General features: G+C 42.4%; 1 protein-coding gene across 1 annotated transcript in view; it reads right to left on the bottom strand.

Moving 5' to 3' along the window:
- The window catches only part of PARP8 (poly(ADP-ribose) polymerase family member 8), a 142,885-nt gene that overhangs the window by 118,130 nt on the left and 11,080 nt on the right, over positions 1 to 13,675 (bottom strand). The gene's annotated exons all lie outside the window — the stretch shown is intronic.

Raw genomic sequence — 13,675 nt, 5'->3', positions numbered from 1 at the left:
CTTGTCTGCTGTGTGACCTTGGGCAAGTCACTTCACTGGGCCTCAATTACATCATCTGCAAAATGGGGATTGAGACTGTGAGCCCCACATGGGACAGGGACTGTGTCCAACCCAATTTTCTCATATCCATCCCAGCTCTTAGTACAGTATCTGGCACATAGCGTTTAACAAATACCACAATTATTATTGACTATTATTAAGAGTAAGTTCCCTGAGGTCAGGGATCATGTCCGTTATTTCTTTGGTCAGCTCCCCAAGAGCCAAGTTGAGTACTCTAAACACAGGGATCTGCACACAATAGGTACTCAATACATTCATTCAATCGTATTTATTGAGCACTTACTGTGTGCAAAGCACTGTAGTAAGCACTTGGGAGACACAAACAGACACATTCCCAATAAATGATGTTGCTATTGAGCAAGGCCAAACGTTGGCCTTGAAACTAGCATTGTTTAAACATTTCTATGATATGAACGATAGAAATGAAAAACTTTTGCAGCTCTCTCATCTGGGGAACACTCACCTTGTTGGAGAATAGCATTAGCATTCCAAATGGTTTAGAAAATGGGAGTAGTAGCCAAAAACAAATGGAATAAAATTCAACAAGCAGCCGAATAGTAAACTCAGCAAGGGTAAGTAAGCGGCCTTACTATAAGGTGAGAAATAACTAGCTAGGTAAAGACACAAAAATCTGGAGGTTGGGATGGATTGTAAATTGAATAGGAGTAGTCAAAACTCACCTGTGCTGAGCAGCAGCAGCACGGGAGAGAGTCGAGGACAGAGACTCGTTTACTGCATGGAAGGAGGCAGTGGTAAATCACTTCCTTATTATTACCAAGAAAACTTTATGGATCCACTCCCAGAACAACTGCAGATGGAAGTGGGGTGTTCTGGGAGAGATGTGCCCATGGCGTCACTATGGGTCGAGCAAGACTCGACAGCATAAGACATCAACAAGCAATACAATAGTGCCCTTTCACTCTTTCAAACAAGTGCCAAACCAGGCTTCACTAATAATAATACTTGGGTTATTTGTTAAACACTTACTATATGCCAAGCACTGCACTAAGCATGGCAGGAGGTATAAGAAAATCAGGTTAGACACAGTCCCTGTCCCACACAGAGTTCACAGACTATGGGGGAGAGAGAAAAGTGAGTTGATCCCCATTTTACAGGTGAAGTAACTGAAGCACAGAGAAATTAAGTGATGTCCAAAGTCACACATTCACCATAGGAACCAGGAGGTAAGATCCATGCTTAGGCCTGGGCTCAACTACCAAGGGAGGCAGAGAACCTAGAAAGTCTTCAGAGGACATCCACCAAGATAATTGGAGGACTGGAAAATTCTGTTAATGAGCCAAGACTAAAGGAACTGGGTTGATTTAGCATGGGGCCTGAAAAGTACCCTAACTAAATACTTTTGTACATTTGTACATTTTGTACTTTTGTACATATTCATTCATTCAACCGTATTTATTGAGCACTGACTGTGTAAACAGCACTATACTAAGCGCTTGGGAGAGTACAATGATGAACAGTCACATTCCTTGCCCACTACGAACTCACAGTCTGAGAGCAGGGGGAGACAAACATCAGTACAAATAAATTTTAAAAAATTACAGATATGTACCTAAGTGCTATGGAGCTGGGAGACAGAAAGTAGAAAGGGAACATGTCAGGGGGACACAGAAGGGAGTGGGAGATGAGGAAAAGTTGGGCTTAGTTTGGGAAGGCCTCCTGGAGAGGTTATGGATATGCCTTCAATAAACTTTGAAGGTGGGGGAGAGTAATTGCCTGTCACATTTGAGGAGGGAGGACATTCCAGGCCAGAGGCAGGACATGGGCCAGGGCTTGGCAATGAGACAGGTGAGATGGAGGTACAGTGAGAAGGTTAGCAGTAGAGGAGCCAAGTGTGCGGGCTAGGTTGTAGAAGAGAAGCGAGGTGAGGTGGGAGGGGGCAAGGCTGTAGACTGCTTTAAAGCCTATGGTGAGGAGTTTTTGTTTGATGTGGAGGTGGATGGGCATCCACTGGAGTTCACTGAGGAGTAGTTCACCAAGGAGTAGGGTGCTATGTCCTGAACGTTTTCGTAGAAAAATAATCCAGACAGCAGAGTGAAGTACGGACTGGAGTGGGGAGAGGCAGGAGGCTGGGAGGTCAGCAAGGAGGCCAATGCAGTAATCCAGACGGGATAGGATGAGTGACTGTATTAATGAAGTAGCACTTTGGATGGAGAGGAAAGGGTGGGTTTTAGCAATGTTTTGATAGTGGGACCGACAGGATTTACTGATAGATTGAATATGTGGGTTGAATAAGAGGAGTCAAGGATAATGCCAAGGTTATGGGCTGTGAGACAGGAAGGAGAATGGTGCCATCTACAGCAATGGGAAAGTCAGTGGGAGGACAGGGTTTGGGTGGGAAAGTAAAAAGCTCCAACATTTAACAGATGACTATCAGTGATTTTTAACATTCAGGAAGACAGAATAGGAGAAAGTGAACTTTAAAACCTGAGGGGAGCAAGTTTAGACAAAAGGAAATCTGTTCCATGAGGGAACAGAGGGTGTCTACTACCATATTGTATTGTACTTTCCCAAACCCATTGATTGCTTTCCTGAGAGGAGTAATTATTTAGCTTGGGAATGAATTTCCAAAATAGGCTATATAATTTTCTTTCTTAAGGCTATTTACCAACAATTTTCATTTGGTTAGAGGCACATGACCTCCCAGGATATCTCCATTTCATTTCAATATCACCGTTTTACAGCTACTAGCTACCATGACAGCAACTATTTTGTACATGTGTGTATCTGTCTTTGTCTTGTGAGTGTTTTATTGTTTCACTTTTCCTGATATGGTATTTGTTAAGCACTTACAATGTGCTAAGCACTGTATTAGGCACTGGGTAGATACAGTTGATCAAGTTGGACATGGTCCATGTCTCAAATGGGGGGTCACAGTCTTCATCACCCTTTTATGGAGGAGATAACTGAGGTACAGAAAAATGAAGTGATTTGCTCAAGTTCACACAGCAGACAAGTGGAAGCAGAGTGACTTAGTGGATGGAGCACGGGCTTGGGATTCAGAAGGACCTGGCTAGTAATCCTGGCTTTGCCACATGTCTGCTGTGTGACCTTGGGCAAGTCACTTCACTTCTCTGTGCCTCAGTTACCCCATCTGTAAAATGGGGACAAGAGTATGAGCCCCATGTGGGACAGGGACTGTGTCAACCCTGATTAACTTGCATCTACCCCAGTTCTTAGAACAGTGCTTGACACATAGCACAAAACAAGTATCGTAATTACTATTATTACAAGTGGCAGAGTCAGGATTAGAACCCAGGTCCTTCTGACTTCCAGGCTTTGCGTTCTATCCACTACGGAACACTGCTTCTCTATCTCCAGGCCCCTCTCCCCACTAATATCCGTGACCCCCTCTAGGGACACTGTTTCTGTCTAATCCCCACGTACGTACTCTTCCCCAGGGCTTAGTACAAACCTCTATATAAGTAAGCACTCCCTACACACAAGGAGCTCACAGTTTAGAGGGGGCGACAGACATTAAAATAAATTACGGATATGTGTCAAAGTGCTGGAGGGCTGAGAGTAGGGTCAATAAAGCGTACAAACCAAAGTAGAGAAGCAACATGGCAGAGTGGATAGAGAAAAGGCCTGGGAGTCAGAAGGTCATGGGTTCTAATCCTGGCTCTGCCACTTGTCTGCTATATGACGTTGGGCGAGTCATTTCGCTTCTCCGTGCCTCAGTTCCCTTGTCTGTTAAAATGGGGACTGAGACTGTGAGCCCACATGGGACAGGGACTGTGTCCAACTCGAGTTGTTTGCATCCAACCCAGCACATAGTACAGTGCCTGGCACATAGTAAGCACTTAACAAATACCATTATTATTACTACCATTGTTTTTAAGTGCTAAGGTGACCCAGAAGGGAGGAGGAGTAGGGGAAATGGAGGCTTAGGGAAAGCCTCTTGGAGGAGACATGATTTAAATATTATATACTAATCAATGCTATATGGAACAGCTACTGTGACAATAAAAGAAAAGTCTGATCCTTTTTCAACAGTTGAACAGTAATATTGAAAGAGTGGAAAGAAGACATACAAAGAGAAAGATTCTTAAGAGCTGTTAAGGTCAATCACACAAAGACCAATTTAAATGATTCATTGTAATGGCCCATTTAAATTATTTTTAGCTCAGAAATCCATGACCCAACAAGTCAAAAAGAAGGAACAATGATACTCAAAAAGTTTAACACATTTATTTTTAAGATGGAAAGATTAGTGCTTGTAATGGAAAAATCTGCCAATAATGTTTCACTAAAACAATTTTTAGGAGGACATAAAAAGAATCTAAGAGAGCCATTCACTCAAAAAATTAAGTTAAAAAGCAACTCTCCCTTAGGCAGAAAAACAAGATTCCTAGATGGTTCAGTTGTTACGTGGAGGCTAGCCTACTGAAAATGGAGTTTGTGTCTCGGAAATGTTAAATGACTGTTTCCAATTCAAATGAATCTTTCTTAAACATATGTGCATTATGAAGTGGTAGAATTTTATGTTCAACATGCAATTACACACATATTTTACAGTATGACAAATAAAGCCCCTAAATTAGCCTTATGTGGCAGTTTATCCAAATACAAATGACTTTATTTCCATATCAATCAGTGGTATTTACTAAGTGCTTACTGTGTGCAGAGCCCTGTACTAAGCACTTGGAAAAGTACAACACAGAATTGGCAGACAAGATTCCTAACCACAAGGAGCTTATTTCCATAGTCCAGGAAATAATTTTGTGCTAATGAATGAATCGCCTTGGGATTCTGGATGCTTTAAGGACACTAATGCAGAACATTGACATTAAGCTAATTTAGTGTGGTAAGTAAGCTACAGCACATCATTTTGGGTTTTGCCCTGGATTGATGGCATGGAGCCAAATTCAGCTGTTACTGAAGTTATATCGGCAACCCTGAGGACCAGCCTTCAATCACAGCTGAATTGTTCTAGACTGTACGCGCGTCTCTAGACTGTAAGCTCATTGTGGGCTGTACCAGCTCTGTAATATCGTACTCTCCCAAGCAATTAGTATAGTACTCTGCACACAGTAAGAGCTTGATAAATACTACTGACTGACTGATTCTAAAACAGATGAATCGCGTGGTCCACATACAGCATTCCATATTCTCACAGTTGATGAAAAATGAATCTGAAACAAAGCAGCATGGCCTAATGAAAAGAGCACAGGACTGGGAGTCATGAGACATGGGTTCTAATTCTGGTTCTGCCACTTGCCTGCTGAGTGACTTTGGGCAAGTCACTTGATTTCTCTGTGCTGTAGCTTCCTCACCTGGGGATTCAACACCCATTCTCCTTCACCTTAGACTGTGAACCTCTTGTGGAAGCTCCTCTCTAGATTGTAAGCTCCTTGTTGGAAGGGAATGTCTCTGCTTATCGGTGTAGTGTACTCGCCCAATTGCTTAGTACAGTGCTCTGCACACAGTAAGCGCTCAATAAATGTGATTGAATGAATGAACAGGGCCTCTGATTGTATTGTATCTACTCCAGTGCTTAGCACTTGGCATATATTCAGCACTTAAATGCCACTATTAATGTTATTATCATCTGATCATTCACTGGAGTGACAGTTTCCAATGCAAGAACAATAAAAAGGAATGAATACTTTGAACTGAAAAGCCAAACTCTTTTCCCTGGTGCAGACCTAGCAGCAACCCATTTTAATGAGGGACTGATGACTGACTGCATCTGCAGTTATTCCCAAAGCCAATTTTAGCATGCTGCTTTGGTTTCCCACATCCTACTATCTAAGTCTCCTCCTCAAGAGATCAACTGTTTAGATACCCTTTAACTGGCAAATGAATTGTCATGAGAAGAAATTCACATCAGCTAAAGATTTGATACCTTAGTTCCAAATGAGCCTTTTCAAATTTTCTGGTTTTGTAGCAACACAGTGACTTGCCACACACTTAATATTTTCAAGGAAAGATGTTTTTATGCTTGTCTTCCACAGGCAATATGAAACATAATGTATATCTGTCTTTCTCATATGGTTTCATCTTGAAATATAAAGTCTCACACTTTTAAATCACTTTGTTACTTATAAGCTAATTTTGAGCTTTCATTTAATTTTAAAAGCTTCTGTTGATTTTAAGTGAAAGGTGAGGATTATTTATATTGCTAGCACAAAATGACTTACCAACACCCCTCTTCAACAACAGAAATTAAATTCACCAAAAGAAATGTAAGCTTTAAACAAATTTCAGATTTATTCCTTTTCCTCTAGATGCTACGCTTCTTCAATCAACCAATTGTATCTATCGAGCCCTTTGCTTTGTGTAGAGCACTGTATTAAGTGCTTGGGAGCATACAATAAATCAGAGTTGGTAGACAGGTTCCCTACCCACAAGGAGCTTACAGTCTAGAATAGAGAAGCAGCATGGCTCAATGGAAAGAGCATGGGCTTTGGAGTCAGAGGTCATGGGTTCAAATCTCAGCTCCACCAACTGTCAGCTGTGTGACTTTGGGCAAGTCACTTAACTTCTCTGTGTCTCAGTTACCTCATCTGTAAAATGGGGATTAAGACTGTGAGCCCCCCGTGGGACAACCTGATCACCCTGTAACCTATCCGGTGCTTAGAACAGTGCTTGTATATAGTAAGCGTTTAATAAATGCCATTATTATTATTATTAGAATGATCTACTCCTTATATGCAGGGAACATGTCTACCAACTCTTGTTTTATTGTACGCACCCAGGAACCTGGAACAGTGTTGTGCACATAGTAACGCACAATACACCTGACTGATTGCATACTCTGTCATAGCTTATTCACTCTGGTGGACCCATGTAATATAAGCAATATAAGTTTCTACTACATTATCAATTTCCAATGTGTCTTTCAAAAAGTTCTGGCTTCCAAACCTTCAGTAAAGAAGATTGCTAACTGAAGGTTTTTGGTGACTATGGAAGTGTGAGAGCCTTTATCAGAAACTGTTTTGTTACTATTGAATGGAAAGAGAGAGTACAAGAAACAAAATTATCTCTTTGATACAGATATGTAAGTGCTTTATCTAATTATAAGAGAAGCTTTCCATATCAAATAACATCTGCTGGGGGAACCATTTATATTAGGTAATAATAATAATAATAATGATGGTATTTGTTTAAGCGCTTACTACGTGCAAAGCACTGTTCTAAGTGCTGGGGGGACACAAGGCGATCAGGTTGTCCCTTGTGGGGCTCACAATCTTAATCCTCATTTTACAGATGAGGTAACTGAGGCACAGAGAAGTTAAGTGACTTGCCCAAGGTCACACAGCTGACAATTGGCAGCCTGGATTTGAACCCATGATCACTGACTCCAAAGCCTGTGCTCTTTCCACTGAGCCACACCTGAAGACAAACACTAAACTGACATATCTAGATTTAAAATTCTAATAAAGAACTAGCTATTCCATGTAATATATTAGTTTTTTAGGTTAATCCCAAATAAAAATAACATTAGCAGCAATGAAAAAAAATCCACATGGATAAAATCTCCATACATCCACTCACATTCTCCCATGGACATGATAATTTTTGCACCCAGGTCAAATATCACCAACTTTTAGAATGGGTGCAGGGGAATGAAAGCCCATACATTACACACATCTAACATTAACAACCTGCATTAGAAATACCAAACACCCTATTAAGATACGGCCCATTAATCTAATAGCAATGGCACCTTTAATGAAAAGATAAAGAGAAATGAATACAAATCCCAAATCCCAGATGGCTTGCTCCCAAGGATTCAACAGTTGTGATCCACTATATAGGAAAAGAATGTTGTTCATTTTCTCTAGTGCTGTTTTCCACTGAACTTTCCATTCTGAGCCTCTCTGTTAATACTACAATCCTATTAAGTCATCCCCTTAAGTGCTGTGAATATTGCAAAAACATTTAAGTAAACATTCTGGTTTCCAAGGGTGCTTTTGATGTAATGTACTAATAGTTTGGCTGGAAGGTAAAGCTAGTGAAATGGGAAATGGGAAATAAATTCCATTGATTGATATGCAGGATGCGAATCCAGAAAACTGTGAGTCCCATGTTCAATCAACCAATCGTATTTATTGAGTGCTTACTGTGTGCACTGCACTGTACTAACCACTTGGGAAAGTACGAAATACCAGAGCTGCTGGACATATTCCCTGTCCACCAGGAGCTTAGCAGAGATTGACCTCCAAATTTTTGCAGACAGTGAAGCATTTACAGCCTTGAGCCTTGTGTCCGGTCTGCTCATCTGGCATCTACCCCAACGTCTATCACAGTGCTTGGCACATAGTAAGTGCTTAACAAATACCACAATCAGCGTTTTCACTAGTACTACCTTCTAGGATCTCAGATCATCTTACTAAGTAAAGGAGGGACAGGGCTGGGTTTTTCTTTTGCTCCCTTCAAATCCCCAAAGAGTCCAATGAGACCAGTTTCCACATTTATCCATATAGAATAAAATATCTGGCTTCAGATAAACATTCTATCGTAAATCAACATGTGCCAATAATAACACAACTTGCACCAGAAGGGAAAATTAAATTACTAAAACATGAATGCTTCCATGACATTTACTTAAAAACATAAAAGCCTTCCATTTGACTCATATCTATCACTAACTTGAAAAAAACATGTCATTTTAAAAATACCCAAATGCTTCTGACAGCAAGCACTGCAACCCAATATATTTTGTCAGAATTGAAAATAACCCTAGAAACATTTTGGGGTTGGGGGGGTGCGGGGGGTGGGGGGTGGGGTTCCTGACTAAAGAATCCAACTCTGGTGGGCCAAAGTCTGTAATTCTGATGGATTTAATTTTTCTAAGAACTTTAAGTTGCCATCAGAAGGATACGAATGCTGGTGGGAGAGAGTCTGTAATTTTGAGCGATTTCACTGTCCATTTTTCAGACTTCAAGCCGCTTTCAGAAGGGAACACTGGCCTTTGCTTTTCCCAGGGGCAAAACAGCTGTCAAACTCCCTTTTGTTTTCAAATGTTCCAGTACCACTGGTTCCCTGCCATTCCCCTTGAGTAATAATAATAATAATGGTATTTATTAAGCACTTACTATGTGCAAAGCACTGTTCGAGGTGCTGGCGGGGGGAATACAAGGTAATCAGGTTGTCCCACGTGGGGCTCACAATCTCAATCCCCATTTTACAAATGAGGTAACTGAGGCACAGAGAAGTTAAGTGACTTGCCCAAAGTCTGTGTGACTGATAAGTGGCAGAGCCGGAATTTGAACCCATGACCTCTGACTCCCAAGCCCGGGCTCTTTCCATTGAGCCATGCTGGTTCTCTAAGATCTGCTGCTTTTGCTGGAAGGGAGCACTAAAAGGAGCACTGAAAAAGGAGCAGGAAAGGAGCATCAAGAGGGACAGATGGTGGGAAAGGATATGTCCGGCTCTACTCAGGTCAATATGCACACAAACACACACACACAAAACATTGAATTGCCAACACTACATTGGGCAGTGCCATCCTCCTTTGTCATAAGATGACAGTTAGAAGATTGGGAATTCCCATCAGGAGAATTTTGCCCAAAAAAGAAGAACACACCCTCCAAATCTACTGGCCTGCCATTCAAGGGCCACCTTTGAAGATCTCCTACTTGATATGCAAATTGCCAAGTATTCTGAATCTACTGCTGCTCTTAATAATTAATGTTGCTTCACCTTCGTTAGCTAATTAAGCGAATGTGTCAATATAAATCGATTTTACGATCCTAAAATACAAGCACAATTAGAGGATATATGCCTTAAATTTATTCAGCAGTGGGAGGAGTTTAAAGCTAAAACCTGAATCATTGACCCCGGATTCAAATTCAAAATTTAACACAAGTTGGGTTTCTGCCTTGTCCTACTCAACCAATCTAGGTGTTCTTCAGGAGAACAGGATAGTACTATATAGTATATGGAGTATCCAGTGTAGACTACAACTCTATATACACAGAATGTACCACAAAACAGCTTTTTACCTTGGACAGAGTAAATTGAAAAATATGAATAAGAATAAGGATGGCTCTTTTGGAACTAAGGTATTAGGAAGCCCACTACTCGATCAATCATAAATTTATCGAGTGCTTACTTCACTAGGCACTTCATTCATTCATTCATTCAATCGTATTTATTGAGTGCTTACTGTGTGCAGAGCACTGCACTAAGCACTTGAGACTAAAACAGAGTTAGTTTTTCCTGCTGTAACAACCCAAAGTTCTAGCTTGCGGCCACCAACAAAAAAACATTCAGTCTCTACAACGTGGAAGGAATGGGGCTTGTTTCTATTCTTTTTTCATCATCTCAGCCCTCCCCGAGAGAAATCATTATTAGAAATGTTTAGGACAATAATACATATGTGTACAATATGTATCAACATTTTCTCATTCAGTCAATCAATCACATCTATTGAGGGCTTACTGGGGACAGAACACTATACTAAGAGCTTGGAAGAGTACAATATAACAGAGTTGATAGATACATTCCCTGCTGACAATGAGCTTAGAGTCTAGATGACACATCAGTGTGAACTGAAGGAAATTGAAGAGGTGCATTCATTTTATTTGAATAATAGATGGTACAAACTATTCATTCATTCAATCGTATTTGAGCAATTACTTTGTGCACAGCACTGTACTAAGCGCTTGGAAAGTACAATTTGGAAACAGAGGCAATCCCTACCCAATGGACTCACAGTCTATTAAATAAGGATTCCAGTAAACTATATAATGCCTTGATAATGTGCAGCTCACGCTTGGAATGTACTTAGCTGCTTAGCTGGATACAGCCCAGTGTTCTGAAGATCAAGTTTAGGAAGAAAAATACTGCTTTTCTTTAATACGAATTTAACAATCAAAAGTTGTAACTTTTTTTGTGTTCTCAATTTAAAATGTCAATTTTCTCCATGAAATATTCAAGGACGAGCAAGGAAATTAATCTTTTGTCTTCATTTGATCCATTATTAAAGGGGGAAAGGCATTTCAGGAACACGATTTGTTCAGATTTTAATTGGGTGCAAGGAGAGGATTTTGAACTTTATAGTGATCCCATAGAGTAATGGTGAACTGAAAAGGCTTAAGTTTAAAATAAGATGTTTTATTTTCAAAATTGTTTCTCAAAATTTAAATTGAAATTACTTCAGCAGCCCACCCTAGTCTACTAACTATACCTCACAGAATTATGTTTTATTAATAATAATAACAATAATAATGATAATAATGATACTTGTAAAGCACTTACTATGTACCAAGCACTATTCTATGCACTGGAGTAATCAATCAATCAATCAATCATACTTATTGAGCGCTTACTGTGTGCACAGCACTGCACTAAGCGCTTGGGAAGTACAAGTTGGCAATATATAGAGACAGTCCCTACCCAACAGTGGGCTCACAGTCTAGAAGGGAGAGACAGAGAACAAAACCAAACATATTAACAAAATAAAATAAATAGAATAGATATGTACAAGTAAAATAAATAGATAAATAAATAGAGTAATAAATATGTACAAGCATATATACATATATACAGGTGCTGTGGGGAAGGGAAGGAGGTAAGACAGGGGGGATGGAGAGGGGGACGAGGGGGAGAGGAAGGAGGGAGCTCAGTCTGGGAAGGCCTCCTGGAGGAGGTGAGCTCTCAGTAGGGCCTTGAAGGGAGGAAGAGAGCTAGCTTGGCGGATAATAATAATAATAATAATAATGTTGGCATTTGTTAAGCGCTTACTATGTGCACAGCACTGTTCTAAGCGCTGGGGGGGATACAAAGTGATCAGGTTGTCCCTTGTGGGGCTCACAGTCTTCATCCCCATTTTACAGATGAGGTAACTGAGGCTCAGAGAAGTTAAGTGACTTGCCCAAGGTCACACAGCAGACATGTGGCAGAGCCGGGATTCGAACCCATGACCTCTGACTCCAAAGCCCGGGCTCTTTCCACTGAGCCACGCTGCTTCTCTAGCCACGCTGCTTCTCTTCTCTGCCCACGCGGATGGGCAGAGGGAGGGCATTCCAGGCCAGGGGGATGACGTGGGCCGGGGTTGACAGTGGGACAGGTGAGAACGAGGCCCGGTGAGGAGATTAGCTGCAGGAGAGGAGGGTACGGGCTGGGCTGTAGAAGGAGAGAAGGGAGGTGAGGTAGGAGGGGGCGAGGTGATGGAGAGCCTTGAAGCCCAGGGTGAGGAGTTTCTGCCTGATGCGCACATTGATTGGTAGCCACTGGAGATTTTTGAGGAGGGGAGTAACATGCCCAGAGCGTTTCTGCACAAAGACGATCTGGGCAGCAGCATGAAGTATGGACTGAAGTGGGGAGAGACAGGAGGATGGGAGATCAGAGAGAAGGCTGATGCAGTAGTCTAGACGGGATAGGATAAGAGCTTGAACGAGCAGGATAGCGGTTTGGATGGAGAGGAAAGGGTGGATCTTGGCAATGGTGCGGAGCTGAGACCAGCAGGTTTTTGGTGACGGCTTGGATGTGAGGGGTGAATGAGAGAGCGGAGTCGAGGATGACACCAAGTTTGCGGGCTTGTGAGACAGGAAGGATGGTAGTGTCGTCAACAGTGATGGGAAAGTCAGGGAGTGGGCAGGGTTTGGGAGGGAAGACAAGGAGTTCAGTCTTGGACATGTTGAGTTTTAGGTGGCGGGCAGACATCCAAATGGAGATGTCCTGAAGGCAGGAGGAGATGCGAGCCTGGACGGAGGAGGAGAGAGCAGGGGCAGAGATGTAGATTTGGGCGTCATCAGCGAAGAGATAATAGTTGAAGCCGTGGGAGCGAATGAGGTCACCAAGGGAGAGAGTGTAGATCGAGAACAGAAGGGGACCAAGAACTGAACCTTGGGGAACCCCCACAGTAAGGGGATGGGAGGGGGAGGAGGAGCCTGCAAAAGAGACTGAGAATGAACGACCAGAGAGAAAAGAGGAGAACCAGGAAAGGACGGAGTCTGTGAAGCCAAGGTCAGATAGCGTGTTGAGGAGAAGGGGGTGGTCCACAGTGTCAAAGGCAGCTGAGAGGTCGAGGAGGATTAGTATAGAGTATGAGCCGTTGGATTTGGCAAGCAGGAGGTCATTGGTGACCTTTGAGAGGGCAGTTTCCGTGGAATGTAGGGGATGGAAGCCAGACTGGAGGGGGTCGAGGAGAGAGTTGGTGTTGAGGAATTCGAGGCAGCATGTGTAGACAACTCATTCAAGGAGTTTGGAAAGGAATGGTAGGAGGGATATGGGGCAATAACTAGAAGGTGAGGTGGGGTCAAGAGAGGGTTTTTTTAGGATGGGAGATACATAGGCATGTTTGAAGGCAGAGGGGAAGGAACCAGTGGAGAGTGAGCTGTTGAAGATGGAAGTTAAGGAGGGGAGAAGGGATGGAGAGAGAGATTTCATGAGATGAGAGGGAATGGGGTCGGAACCACAGGTGGCCGGAGCAGCACTTGAGAGGAGGGAGGAGAGCTCCTCTGAGGATACTGCTGGGAAGGATGGGAGAGTAGCAGAGAGTGCTGAGAGCCGGGGGGTTGGAGAAGGTGGGGGAGTGACTTTGGGGAGGTCGGACCTGATGGATTTACTTTGTTAATGAAGTAAGAGGCCAGATCGTTGGGGGTGAGGGAAGGAGGAGGGGGAGGAACCGGGGGCCTGAGAA

The sequence above is a fragment of the Tachyglossus aculeatus genome, chromosome 23 (assembly GCF_015852505.1).
Source record: "Tachyglossus aculeatus isolate mTacAcu1 chromosome 23, mTacAcu1.pri, whole genome shotgun sequence".
Lineage (NCBI taxonomy): Eukaryota > Metazoa > Chordata > Mammalia > Monotremata > Tachyglossidae > Tachyglossus > Tachyglossus aculeatus.
This window is presented reverse-complemented; position numbering and strand designations above follow the sequence as displayed.